This window comes from Antechinus flavipes, chromosome 4 (genome assembly GCF_016432865.1).
Source record: "Antechinus flavipes isolate AdamAnt ecotype Samford, QLD, Australia chromosome 4, AdamAnt_v2, whole genome shotgun sequence".
Classification (NCBI taxonomy): domain Eukaryota; kingdom Metazoa; phylum Chordata; class Mammalia; order Dasyuromorphia; family Dasyuridae; genus Antechinus; species Antechinus flavipes.
In genome coordinates, this window is record NC_067401.1 from 338,469,734 (window position 1) to 338,482,108 (window position 12,375).

Consider the following 12,375-nt stretch of genomic DNA (forward strand, 5'->3'; position numbering starts at 1 on the left):
AATTGCTTGGTCCCAGTACAATCTTGGGGACCAGAAAAAAATGGCTTGAGAGACTCGCTAAATTATAATGCCATCTTGCTATCGAAACTTCTTTGCTGAAGAGAAGGAAAATGGGGAGAGATCTCCTACATTCAGGCTTTCATGATTCTCCTTTTTCTCTTTGTCTCTGTCTCTATTTCTTTCTTTCTCTTTCTCTCTTAGAATCCCTCTCTTTGTGATTCTGTTAAAGTGCTTTAGCTAGCCTTTCTTTTCAATCTACTGAGAAATCATTGAAACCCAAAGACCCCCATTCTTGTTGGGATGATTTTGTCTTGCAGATGAGATGCCAGGTCTCTAACTCTCCCTTCCCATCTTGAATCTCCTAGTCATTCAGGTAAGTGTCTTGTCACTTGGGAGCCCCTTAGGCCATTGGGACAACTTCTAAAAAGGGGAGCTCCAGCAAAAGCATCTGATTTGAGTTCACTTTGAATGATCAGGATGGGCTTCTCAATTAAGTATTTTATTTGTATTTGTCTTGTCATTTTGTCTATGTTATTATACCTTTGTGTTTGGAGAATGTCTATCATATTTGTACTGTGAGCAAGATTCTATTACCTTGAAAGATTTTAAATGTATCCAGAAAAAAATAACTTTTAAGGGGTGCAGTTAGAAAAAAAACATTAGGAAAGATTTACTAATATCCCTAACTTCCACTTTAAAAAGGGAAAAGTCTGATTTTTTTCCCCCTATGACCCTAGCACTGGTCAAATTGGGTCTACAGAAATGAAGTCAGGTAATTAAATTGTGGAACTTCTAAAAACATTTTAGCAAATTCTGGAGGCTTTGATATTGATTGTTAAGAAGTGTGGCAATTAGTCTGAGGTACCACTTTGTAGAATTTATTTTAAGGAAAAAGGATTAATTCTTATAAAAAGTTTAAAAAACTTTTAAAAGCAATTGCCAAGCAAGAAAGTTTGAAGTAAAGAGAGTCTTTTTCTCTCTTCTTCCTCCCATCACCCTACTCCTTTCCTTATTGTAAGGATGGGTGAGGGAGAGAAAGAGAGAGAAAGAAAATATGCTCAGTGCAGTGATGATGGTAAAAGAAGTAGAAGCAAGTTGGAGAAGTATTGGATAAGAAAAAAAAATAGAAATGGAGTCTGGGCAAACCACTTAGCCTCTACCAACCTCAATTTTCTCATCTAGAAAATTCAAATAATAATTGCATTTACCTCATAGGCTGTTATGAGGATCAAAGAATATAATATATGGAAAGTGCTCAGAAAACATTTAAACCCTATATAAATGCTAAATATTATTGTTATTCATTTGATTATAGATGTTAAAAGCTAAAAAGAGCTTCAGAGATTCCCATCATAGGATTATATATCACAAATTTCAGACTGAAAGATAACCTGGAGGTAATTTTATAGATAAGGAAAACATCTGTGACCAAAGGTCTTTCCACTTAAGTTATTTCTGTCCCCCTTTGACATCTTTATTAGGACTCCAATAAAAAGTTGGATGAGATGACCCTTAAAATCATTTGTGATGCTAAAATTCTATTGCTATTATTATTATTGTAGTTCTATACTATGGGAGTTCATATACCCTGGGCATAATCACAAGCTTCAAAAAATTAAACAATACAGTGAAGTGTTGTTTGAAAGAATTCAAAGAAATTTTCTTATAGTCACAAAATAATTTAGTGACAGACTAGTCTCTAAGAGTCTAGCAATTAGAGGAAGTTTGGGAGAGTTTTTAATATATGGAAATTTGAGGCATAATTAGTAGGCTAACAGCCTACTTGGGGAGTACAAGATACAGATTAGGGAGGAACCAGGATGTCTTTTCATTTAAATAAAGAGACTAGAAGTTTTTTTAAACAAGGTATTATCAAAGAGATAGGATGGAGTTTTTGCAGGGAACAAATAAGGAGCAACAGATAAGAGATATATAATTTTGAGCAGACCCTCAGCTCTGATCCATCATTTCCCCCCTTTCTTTGGGGAGAGGAAATTCTAGGGCAAAAGCTGGGGACCCATCAACAACCTATCAACCAACCACATTATCTGTCCCGTTTTCTTATTCCATTCCCCCTTTCAGCTAGGTCACAAAGAGTGCTAATGAATTAAACAGATAAATTTATTTCTTTTTGTGAATGAATCAGAACATGCATAACTGTTACTCGAAAACCACATGTCTTAATTCAGATAAGATAAACCTTTCTTTAGGAAGGACCCTAAGGAATACATCAAACCCTTTATATTTCTGGAAGCCTGAGGAAGAAGGAAGAGAGGAAAATGGAATATGTTTTCGTCATGAGAAGCTATCAGCAGCTTTCCTATCTCACTACGGTAGCAGCTTGGTTATTGTTTCCATAGGATGACTCCAGATGCCAGCCGTAGCAGGCTCAAGAGGTGATGGATAAGTTTGGGAAGCTAGATCTTAACAATTTAGCAGCTTTGCAAATATTCAAACCTAGTTGATGGTAAGCTGTAACTTCATGCCTTTTCCCCCCACCTGTAGCATCTTAAACAGAGAAAGGCTCTCTTCAGTCGGTGTTTTTCCCTAAATCAAGGGCGGCTGCATTGTGGGTCGGATTTGCAAGATTGATTCAAAACACCTGCTTTGCTTCTGTTTCCATACCAACTGAAAGATATGGAGCCCTAGGGCATCCAAATTGTCTCCTGGAAGAAGATTCTTTCTCCAATTCTTTTCGTGCCTGGGGCAGGAACAGCCCATTCCAATAGCATATTGATTACTTCCTGGATTTGATTGATGGTGACCCCAAGCCCAAGGCTAAGTCTTTAATCATTCTGTCTGAAGGGAGAAACACCCTTCTTTTATTTATTTCTGGCTGTCACATATTGAAGCTGATTTTGAAAAGTCTGAGAGGAGGAAGAAATGATCTTTTATCACCCTTGTGAAACAATCTTTTGAAAAGCCGGCCACCTTGGGGGTGGGGGGGTGGGAGGAACTAGCCTAGCAGAGTGCCAAAGGCAGAATTTAGGACTAGAGGACAGTTTTTCCAAGAGCAAGACCACAGAGTGAGGGATGAAGGTGAGTCTGATGGGTCCCTCTATTCTAAGGAAATATTGATAATGGCATTAATGATAATGATTTACATTTTTAGGATGGCCCACATCCAACCTGTGGCACTTTCTTCCTCTAGATGCTTCTTTGGTGCTTGCTGTTTCTAGATTAAAATCATCTGATTGACATTTAAAGTCCTTCACTATTCTGACTCTAGCCTAAATTTCCAGGTTTATCTCAAACTAATCTCTTTCATGTATTCTCCATTCTAATCAATCTCAGTCTTGCTTTTCCTCAATCTGAAATTACCATTTTTAATCTCTATGCTTTTGTCCGGACTGCAATTTTAAAAATATTGTACAGTATTTAGTATAATATAGCAGTTAGTACAGTATTAGTATAGTAATATAAAATGATATGTGTAGTTAGAATTTGGAATAACTCACCTAGAGCAAGACTGACACATCTCTCCCTCTACTGTCTTCATTCTTGGGCTTTTAGACTATACTTGTGAGGCAATGGAAATTCTTCTGTTATTGACAAGTCCCCCCCCCCCCCCAAAAAAAAAACAAACAAAAAAAAAAAAAACTCTAAAACTCCTTGAAGGAGAAAGTCTCCTTGAATTCTGTCCTCTGTCCTCAGGACAAACAGCTTCATTTTGTTGTCTAGGTGGGAGTTGGATATTCTAACCCCATTCAATTGGAGAATTGGAGAAACACCCATTCAATTCTAAGATTTTCTATTTAATTTCAACTCAAACTGAAACCCAGCCCCCATCTGGAGCAGACCTCGCTTCTAGCTAAGATTTCTATTATAAAAAGAGCCAATTTTAAACTCATTCCTTACAGAGGACCTAATATGCCATCCCTGGCATAACATCAAACTCTGCCCGCTGGAATGATATCTCTTTCAGCATTACCCTCTCTTTATCTGTCTCACTTATTTCCCTAACAAGACTCTATTCCTCTCTGTCTGGATCACTCTACTAGAAACTTTACTTCTCTGTCAGATTTTGCCTCTAAGGAATTCAGTCTTTCTATTCATGCATAGCAAAGGCTGACTTCCCAGTGTCAATAATAATTTTCTTTTTATCAGTCTAGCTTTTTGGGTTTGTAAATGTCTTTACAAAGGATCTCTGTGCCCCCAGAAGGGGTTCCCACAACTCCCTTCCCTGTGCCGAATCCTAGGGGAATCTAGGGGAACCAAACCTCTTCATTTGGTTCCCTGAACCCCGAACCTGCCACTAACCTCATTATTTAACTCCCTGACCGCCAGGAATCCTAATTTCATCATTTTGGTTCCCTGAATCTAATCTCATCATTATGATATTGCTTGAGCCTCCATTTTTGTGTTCTTCTCAAAATAAGTCGCCAGTTGTGGTTTAATATCTCTCTTCTCTCATTAATTGACCCTATGACCTAACCAATTAATCTTTTATTTTATTTTCCTCTAATTACATGTAAATATAATTTTGGCAATTCATTTTAAAAATTGAATTCCAAATTTTCTCCCTCTCTCCCAAGGCTATTATTGAAAAAGCAAGCAATTTGATATAGGGTTACACATATGTGTACAGCCATACAAAACATATTTCCATAAAAGTCATATTATACAAGAAAAGATAGACCAAAATAAAAACTCAATAAAAATAAAGAAAGTTAAAAAAAAAAAAAAACTTCAATCTGTATTCTGACTCTATCAGCTCTTTCTCTGGGGATGGATAGCATTTTTCATAGTCCTTCAATCTTGGATCTTCATATTGCTGACAATAGTTAAATCATTGACAGTTGATCATTGTAAAATATTATGTTGTTATGTACCATGTTCTCCTGTTAACCAATTAATCTCAATTAGATTTGACAAAGGGATGTTTACTGAGAAAATATAGTTAAAAAAGAAGCATCAAGTTATTTTCAATACCTGAGATATTCTCCTTTATGCCAGTGAATAGAAATGGAGGCTCCTAAATCTTACATGAGGATCCCTGGGGGCCACATCTTGATTTAGAAAATAATATATTAACATTATCTATGTTCTATTGTATTTTTATTTATTTTTGTTAAATATTTTCCAATGACATGTTAAGCTGGTGTAGATCTTATCCTGGCTACTATTTTTTGACACTTCTGTCTTATACCATCATGGTCCTTGGGGAAAATGAACTGAAATTTAAAGCAGTGCTACAAAATTCACTTCTGGATGTAGCATGACCAGTAGACAGAATTAATCCCTTGCTAGGGTCCAGTATTTTTTACTTAAGAGGCAATTTACTGCTGATCTACGTCTGAGTTCATCATGTTATCAGAGGACTCCATGGATTGGAGAATAAGCCTGGGATGAGCTGCCACTGCCCACTGCTTCCCTAGTTGCAAGTTCGTCCAGTGTTGTTACAATCAGTGCTCTTAGAGTGAGAGAAGACTCCTTTATTCCACAATTCTCATGAAAATCCCTGTACTCATAGATGAGACATAGCAAGTACTTTGAGGGAGCAAACTTTATACTAGTAGCTCAGTTCTTTACCCCCCCCCCCCCCCCCTTCAAGGTTTAGATTGGTCAGATTTACAGTCAGGGTTAGTTACAATTGGTTGGATTTACTATCAGAATAGTAATTAGGTTTAATACAATCAAAATTACAGTTGGTCAGATTCACTAGCAATTAGGTTAGATTATAATCCCCTCAAAAAGTTTTATACCTTACCATTGACCATAGCTGGTTTGGGTTGGTTTAACCTAATTCCCCTTTGTTAGGATTTTAGTCTAATCAGTTCCTCAACTCCCAGGTGATTGAAATATCCCAACAAGATATTTCACCTCTCCCTCCCCTTATCCTATTCTAACAATATCTGTGGAAATCCAACTTCTCATACTTCTCACAATCACAAAATTGGACTGATAAACTGGGTCTGACTGTCAGCAAACTGTGGATTGTACTTAAAAACTAATATGCTCTTTTGAGGGAATTTAGATATCTCTTGCACTCAAAGGGGAAGAAATCAGTGGAAAGAAAAGACCAGTTCTTAAGATTTAAATCCTTCTTTTCCCTAAAGGGAAGAAAATTGGAGAAAGATAATGCCTATGGAAATTAAAGGAAAAAAAGTTGTTTTATAAAGCTTAGAAATAAAACATGCACACAGGGGCTGTCAGTCTATGCAGACAGTCCACTAAGGAATGGATGGGGAGAGTTTATATATTTTTTGAACAAAGATAGGTTAGAAATTTTTTGGGAAAAGTGAGCTTAGAAAGGATTAAGTCCATAAATTCCATCCTGAAGGGATAGGTGAGAGTGAGGAATTCCATTAATCAAGTCTTTGGCCCTTTGATTCACAAATCAGATAAGCAGACCATAATTCAATGTTTGATAAGGAAAATCTCCAAAAATAGGATAATTCTGAGAGCCCTATAACCAAAGTTAGGGAAATCTCTGGAGATAAGGTTATCTCCATAAATTACTAAATGTCTGGCTCAGAATCTGCTTCAAAGCTGGTGTAAACTTAATTGACTAAAGTCAATTAAGTTGCTGATTTTCCAGCTGGGTTTGCTCTCAGCCATTGCAAAGGATTGTTGACATGTCAGGTCAATATAGCTAGTCCTCATCCGGTTTTTCTGGTTACCTGGATAACTGGAGGATCCAAGTAAATCAAGGAATCTCATTTTCACAAAACTGATCAAAACAAGATAACATATATTTTTTAGATCCAATAATATTTTTTCCATTTTTTTTTTGTGAGATTGAGTTTCAAATTTTTTTTCTCCCTCCTTTCCTTCCCTCTCCTCTCCCAAAGACAGCAAGCAATCTGATATGTTATACATGTACAGTCACTTTAAACATATTTCCATAATAGTCATGTTGTGAAAGAAAGGTCAGAACAAAAGGAGGAAGAAAAAAACAAACAAACAAAAGGTGAAAATGGTGTTCTTCAATCCAAGTAGTACCTATGGTTCCCATTCACAAAGATGTAGATAATACTCCTGGGTGCTTACATACCCCTAGTTCTTTGAGATTTGCAAAGTGCTTTACAATCTCATTTTATCTTGACAACTATCTAGGGAGGTAGGCATTATTGTTGGTTCTATTTTACAAATAAGGAAACTGAGGCTGAAAGGATTAAATGATTTGCTCAATGTCATAAAACAAATAAGTATCTAAGGCAGAATTTGAACTCAGATTCTTAAAGTCTACATTCTTTCTCCCACAACAAAGGAAACTATATAGTGGACTGGGAGGAAGAAATCCTAGTTCCATGTTTTACTAACTATATTTTGCCTCCCCCAGGCTTAATTTCCTCATCAATAAATGACTAATAAAACATTTACTCTACTTAGTTCACTTGGACACTAAAGAGATCAAATAAGATAATGTGTATAAAGTTCTTTGTAATGAGCAATAGTTATGATTGTTCCATAGAAAAAGGTTCATAAAAAGTTTTCCCATTAGCCCGTGGCTTGTAACTTCAGAACCTCAAAGACTCAGACCAGTGGATAAAGTGATAAGTTATAAATTTGTTAACAGCATTCATACCTATTAGTCAAAGTGATGTTACAAATTTGTTAACAGCATTCATACCCTTTAGTCAATTTATCACTTTATTAAATTTCTACTATTTTCTAGGCACTGTATTTGCTATTGAATACACAAAAATGAAAATGATCAATTTGCTCAAGGAATTTACATCTCACCCATGGGGTAAGAGAAAATAAGGCTGCATGAATTAAGATACCTTTAAATCAAGGACTGGAAGTTTGTGCCATATTTGCTGAGATACGGACAGATTTTCAGGTGATAGTGGCTGGCCAAATTTTCCTTTCATCCTCCTCCCATATAGATATCTTCCTTTCTTTCCCCTTCTTGTGAACTGTCAACAAATTGGAACTTGTGAGAAATACTACCCACTGCTGCTCTCCATCTGGCAAAAACTGGCATCCTACCTCACTAAATAGAGTGGCCAGCCCACCATTCTCCTCTCCATTTCCTTTCCGAATACTAAAAGAATGGGTTGGAAATACTTTTGGAAAGCTTTGCCAGTCTCTGTTGTAGGGTCTGTTTCATATTTCAAGAATTTTGTAATGGTTTTAGATGGAGATGGGGAAAGATCCCTTGATTGAGAATCAGAAGATATGAGTTCAAATTCCAGTTCTGCCACTTACTTCTTCAGAGTCAGAAGAATTGGGTTCAAATCTTGCCTTTAATAATTATTTTCTGTGTGATTTTGGACAAGCTGCTTTCCTTGTATGTGAAAGAAGCGTAGAGTTGAATGAGATACCTTCTAAGGTCTCTTGTTTTATGATCCAAGTCACTTAATCTCTCTGGACTATATATAATTTATATATCATATATGATATCTAATATTAATATAAAAGAAAGACATTTAATGAGATGATTTTCCAGATTCCTATTTCTAAATCTATGATCTCAGAGTTTTTGCTTCTGCATATTTGCAGCTGATGAAATTCCCTCTTCTTCCATCTTTCTCTAGTAATAAGAACAAGGTAATCAACCACCTAACATTATCTGCTTACAAAATAAATACAAGGAAAATAAATATAGACGCCTCATTAGCAGCAATAGTAATGTCCCTCCTGCAAGTCTTTGAGAGCTGTCCTCATGGAGGTGAAATTTCCCAGCCAACAGCACATGTCACTAGGGGCTGTTTCCCCTTGAAGTGAAAATCAAATGGCTGATAATGAGTAATACCTAGGCCTGTTTCCAAAGTGATTGGTCCAAAATCAATTGCTTTAGTGGAATGGGCCTTCCTTTTAACTAGAGGTCAAACCAGATGCTACAGGGTCACTGGCAACAAAGAATTAATTACTTACTGAAAAATTTTCCTTGCCGTGGGTGGTCCTCTGTAGTGCTAGTTGCTGCGTTAATATTTCTCATTCTTCTCAATTCCTTTCTTCTGAAGTTGGCAAAATACTTGATTTCTTTATAATTATTCCACCAGGCAGGGAAGTGGCAAGTATTAGCAAGCTTGGGGAAAAATCAGAGAGGAGAGAAAGGTTATTAAGCATTGTCACAGCCATCAGTGGGAACACAATAGCAAGTAGGGAAAAACCTCCCACTGAACTACAAGTCAGGGGATATGAGTTCAAATCATTTTTCTGTGCTTAATGAGCATGTGATCTTGGTCAGTCTTTCCTCCTTCAGAATTGTTTCCTTTGGTAAAACATTGGATCAAATGATCTATAAGGCACAGAATAATTTTAAATTTTTTAAACTATTTACAGAAATGGAAAAATTATGACCCAAAACTCTTTCTATGCAGGTCATTCTCCAGGTTATGTAGTCCTAGTGGCTAAAAATGCATATTTGGGCCTCCTGATCATGAAGGACAATGATGTAGCTGGGGGAAGGAGGGAAAGAGGAAAGAAAAAAAAATTTTTTCTGTTATATTTTTATATATTTTAAAGGAATAGCAAGTTGTACATGGTAGAGTTGGAATTTCATGTTCAATCATCTTTTTTATTGCACAAAAATGCTAGTTTTGTTCTGTGAATTGAAAATAAAATAAATTTGTAACAAAAATAAGAAAGGAAGAAATATAGGGGCTTAAAATAGTTATTTTTCCCCAAGTGACTGAAATTAAATGATTTATGTCCTAGGACATTCAAGTAGCTATGAGAGGCCAGTCCATTGCTTAAATGGGCAAATTTTTGCACTTCCATACAACTACAGAAGCCAGTATGGTATAATGGGAGGATTCTGGTCCTGGCTCAGCTGTAGCTTTGAGCGAGACACACATCTCTGGACTTTAGTTTCCCATTTGCAAAATATGGATGAAAGTATCTCTTACTTTTCAGAAAAGTTGGGATGATAGCAGTTTTCAAAATGTTCTGCAGACATAAAAGTGTTTTGTTAGATAAAGAGTGATTGTTGGGTCTTTTAAAGTCACAATAGCTTTTTTTGGCCACTAAAGGAACAGAGCCCCAAGAATTCGATCCAGCCCAGCACAGAAAAGACCACAGGAAACATATAGCAGTTTGTGCTACCTCCTGGAGCACACAGACATAAGCACAGTATTGTTCTTTGACTATTGAGGGCATTGATATACATAATATTCACCGGTGTTGTAAATGGGACTCTAGTGGTTTTAGATTTACTTTGCTTCCCCCAAGTGCCTGACATTAAGGAAGTAATTTATGTCCTCAGAGAATCTAGCTGAATAAATGATAAATATGAAAAGCCCCTGGGGAAGGATGACAGGAACATGAGAGATAAGTGTCTATTCCAAAAGAAGGACTCATGACTACAAGATTAAAACAAAATATTGGTTTCATATAGCAGTCAAGTATTTTTCTCATCTTTGGAATTTATCAGTACTTGGAGTATGGGCCAGCCAGCTATTGACAAGAAACTGTTATTGGTAAAAGTACACTGCTTTCCACTAGGAAATGTGAGTTGAATAAATTTAGTGTATAACACAAAGCTTCCAGGGTCCCAATTTACTTATTTATAAGTTTGTTCTCAACTTATAAAATAAGTATTTATTTTACTTTTTCTGAGATTTCTCAAGGAAGAAGGGTCATATCCTATTTTTCCAACAGTCTGATGGAGATCTAATATGAAATAGCAAGTCACTGATTGAAATTTCATCTTGCAATATGATGGAAATCCAATCAAATCTCAGAATTATAACATACTTCATAAAGTGAATTAATGTCCATGGTTGTACATGACCTTGGCTAATAAGGATTATGAATGAGAGACAGTGGTTTCTATTTTAGGTCAGTCCTAGGAATTCTAGGTCTTAATTACGACATTCACACGAGGATCAGAAGAATTCAACATGATGCATACCATCTTGATAGACACTAAAGTAAACCTAGTATTGCTCTAACATTGAAATAGTGCCAATTATTGGAAGAAAAAGTATGATTTACCCCAATGAAAGAAGGAAAATTACTCTTCCCTTTCTTTCCCTATATTCTCCTTCAGGTAATCTCATTGTCTCCTGTCTAATACTCACCTCTTAACTTTCTCATTTCTTCTTATTTATTTATCTATTGCCCCATTTCAAAATACTTGATACCAAATAAGAGCCCTGGGAAAATAACTATATGAATTATATACATTAATATATATTAATGGAAGGGATTACTGTATCCTAATGATAGGATAGAAAATAGGACTGTGATTTCACTGCTATAGGGAACTCTCAGATGATAAGATTCCTTCCACCTGGGCAGGTCAGCATCTTCTTAGTCAACTAGCATTATTATTTACTCTCTATCAGTCACTATTCTAAATCCTGGGAATACAAAAATACAAGAAAAGAAAAAGATGATCTCCTTCCTCGTGGAGCTTATATAATGATGGGGGAAGATAACAATCAAAAGGAAGATGAAAAGGGATGGAACATGAGAAGGTACCCAGCAGAGGGGCACAATGGAGAAATCTGGATTGCTGTCTAATGAAAAATAAGGAGATGACTTAGCCTGGGCATCCACTCTATTCCCCCCACTACTTTAATGGAAGTTCAAGAAGGAGCCAACAGATCAAAAGTGAGGTACTTCTGGTGTGAATTGCAGGGCTACTGTGATGTTTCAGGATAAAGAAGTTTGTACAACTTATGATCTTAGAACAAAGTTCTTAACCTGGAGTCCAGAGAACTATTTTACCCACAAAGGATCTGTGAATTTGTATGAAAAATTATATACATTTAGTTCTATTATATATACACACATATCTATGTGTGTGTGTGTGTTGTATTCTACATTTTACCAAAACTTAGCATTCTTTAAATGACTTAAAAACATTTGGAGAAGGAGCTTAGTTCACCAGTTGGCCACAGGGGTACATGACTCACAAAAAGATAAAGAAACTTTAGTTGTGAACTAATCCAACCATTCTGGAAAACAATTTGAAATCATATCCAAAGGATTATAAGACTGTGCTTTCTTTGATCCAGCAATATTACTACTAGGTCCATACCCCAAAGAGATCAAAGAAAAAGGAAAATGACTTATCTGTACAAAAATATTTATTGCAGCTTTTTCTGTGATGGCAAAGAATTAGAAAGTGAGGGAGATGTCCATCAATAGGGGAATGGCTGAACAAACTGTGATAGATGATTGTTATAGAATACTATTGGGCTATAAGAAATGATAAAGAGAATGATTTCAGGTAAACCGGGGAAGGCTTATGGGAACTGATACAAAATAAAGAAAGCAGAACCAGGAGAACATTATGCACAGTAATGGTAATATTGCTCAATAATCAACTATGAATGACTTAGCTATTTAGATCAAGACAATTCTGAAAGACTTATGAGGAAAAATGCTATCCATCTCCATAGAAAAACCTGATAAGAGTCGGAATGCAGATTGAAGCATATTTAAAATTTTTTCTTCATTATTCTTTTTTTG

At 36.0% G+C, this 12,375-nt stretch overlaps 1 long non-coding RNA gene across 1 annotated transcript in view; it reads right to left on the reverse strand.

Moving 5' to 3' along the window:
• The window catches only part of LOC127562323 (uncharacterized), a 67,022-nt gene that overhangs the window by 7,746 nt on the left and 46,901 nt on the right, over positions 1-12,375 (reverse strand). Inside the window, exon 2 of the long non-coding RNA XR_007953654.1 lies at positions 8,827-8,980. This is a non-coding gene — a long non-coding RNA (uncharacterized LOC127562323). The remainder of the gene's footprint in view (positions 1-8,826; positions 8,981-12,375) is intronic.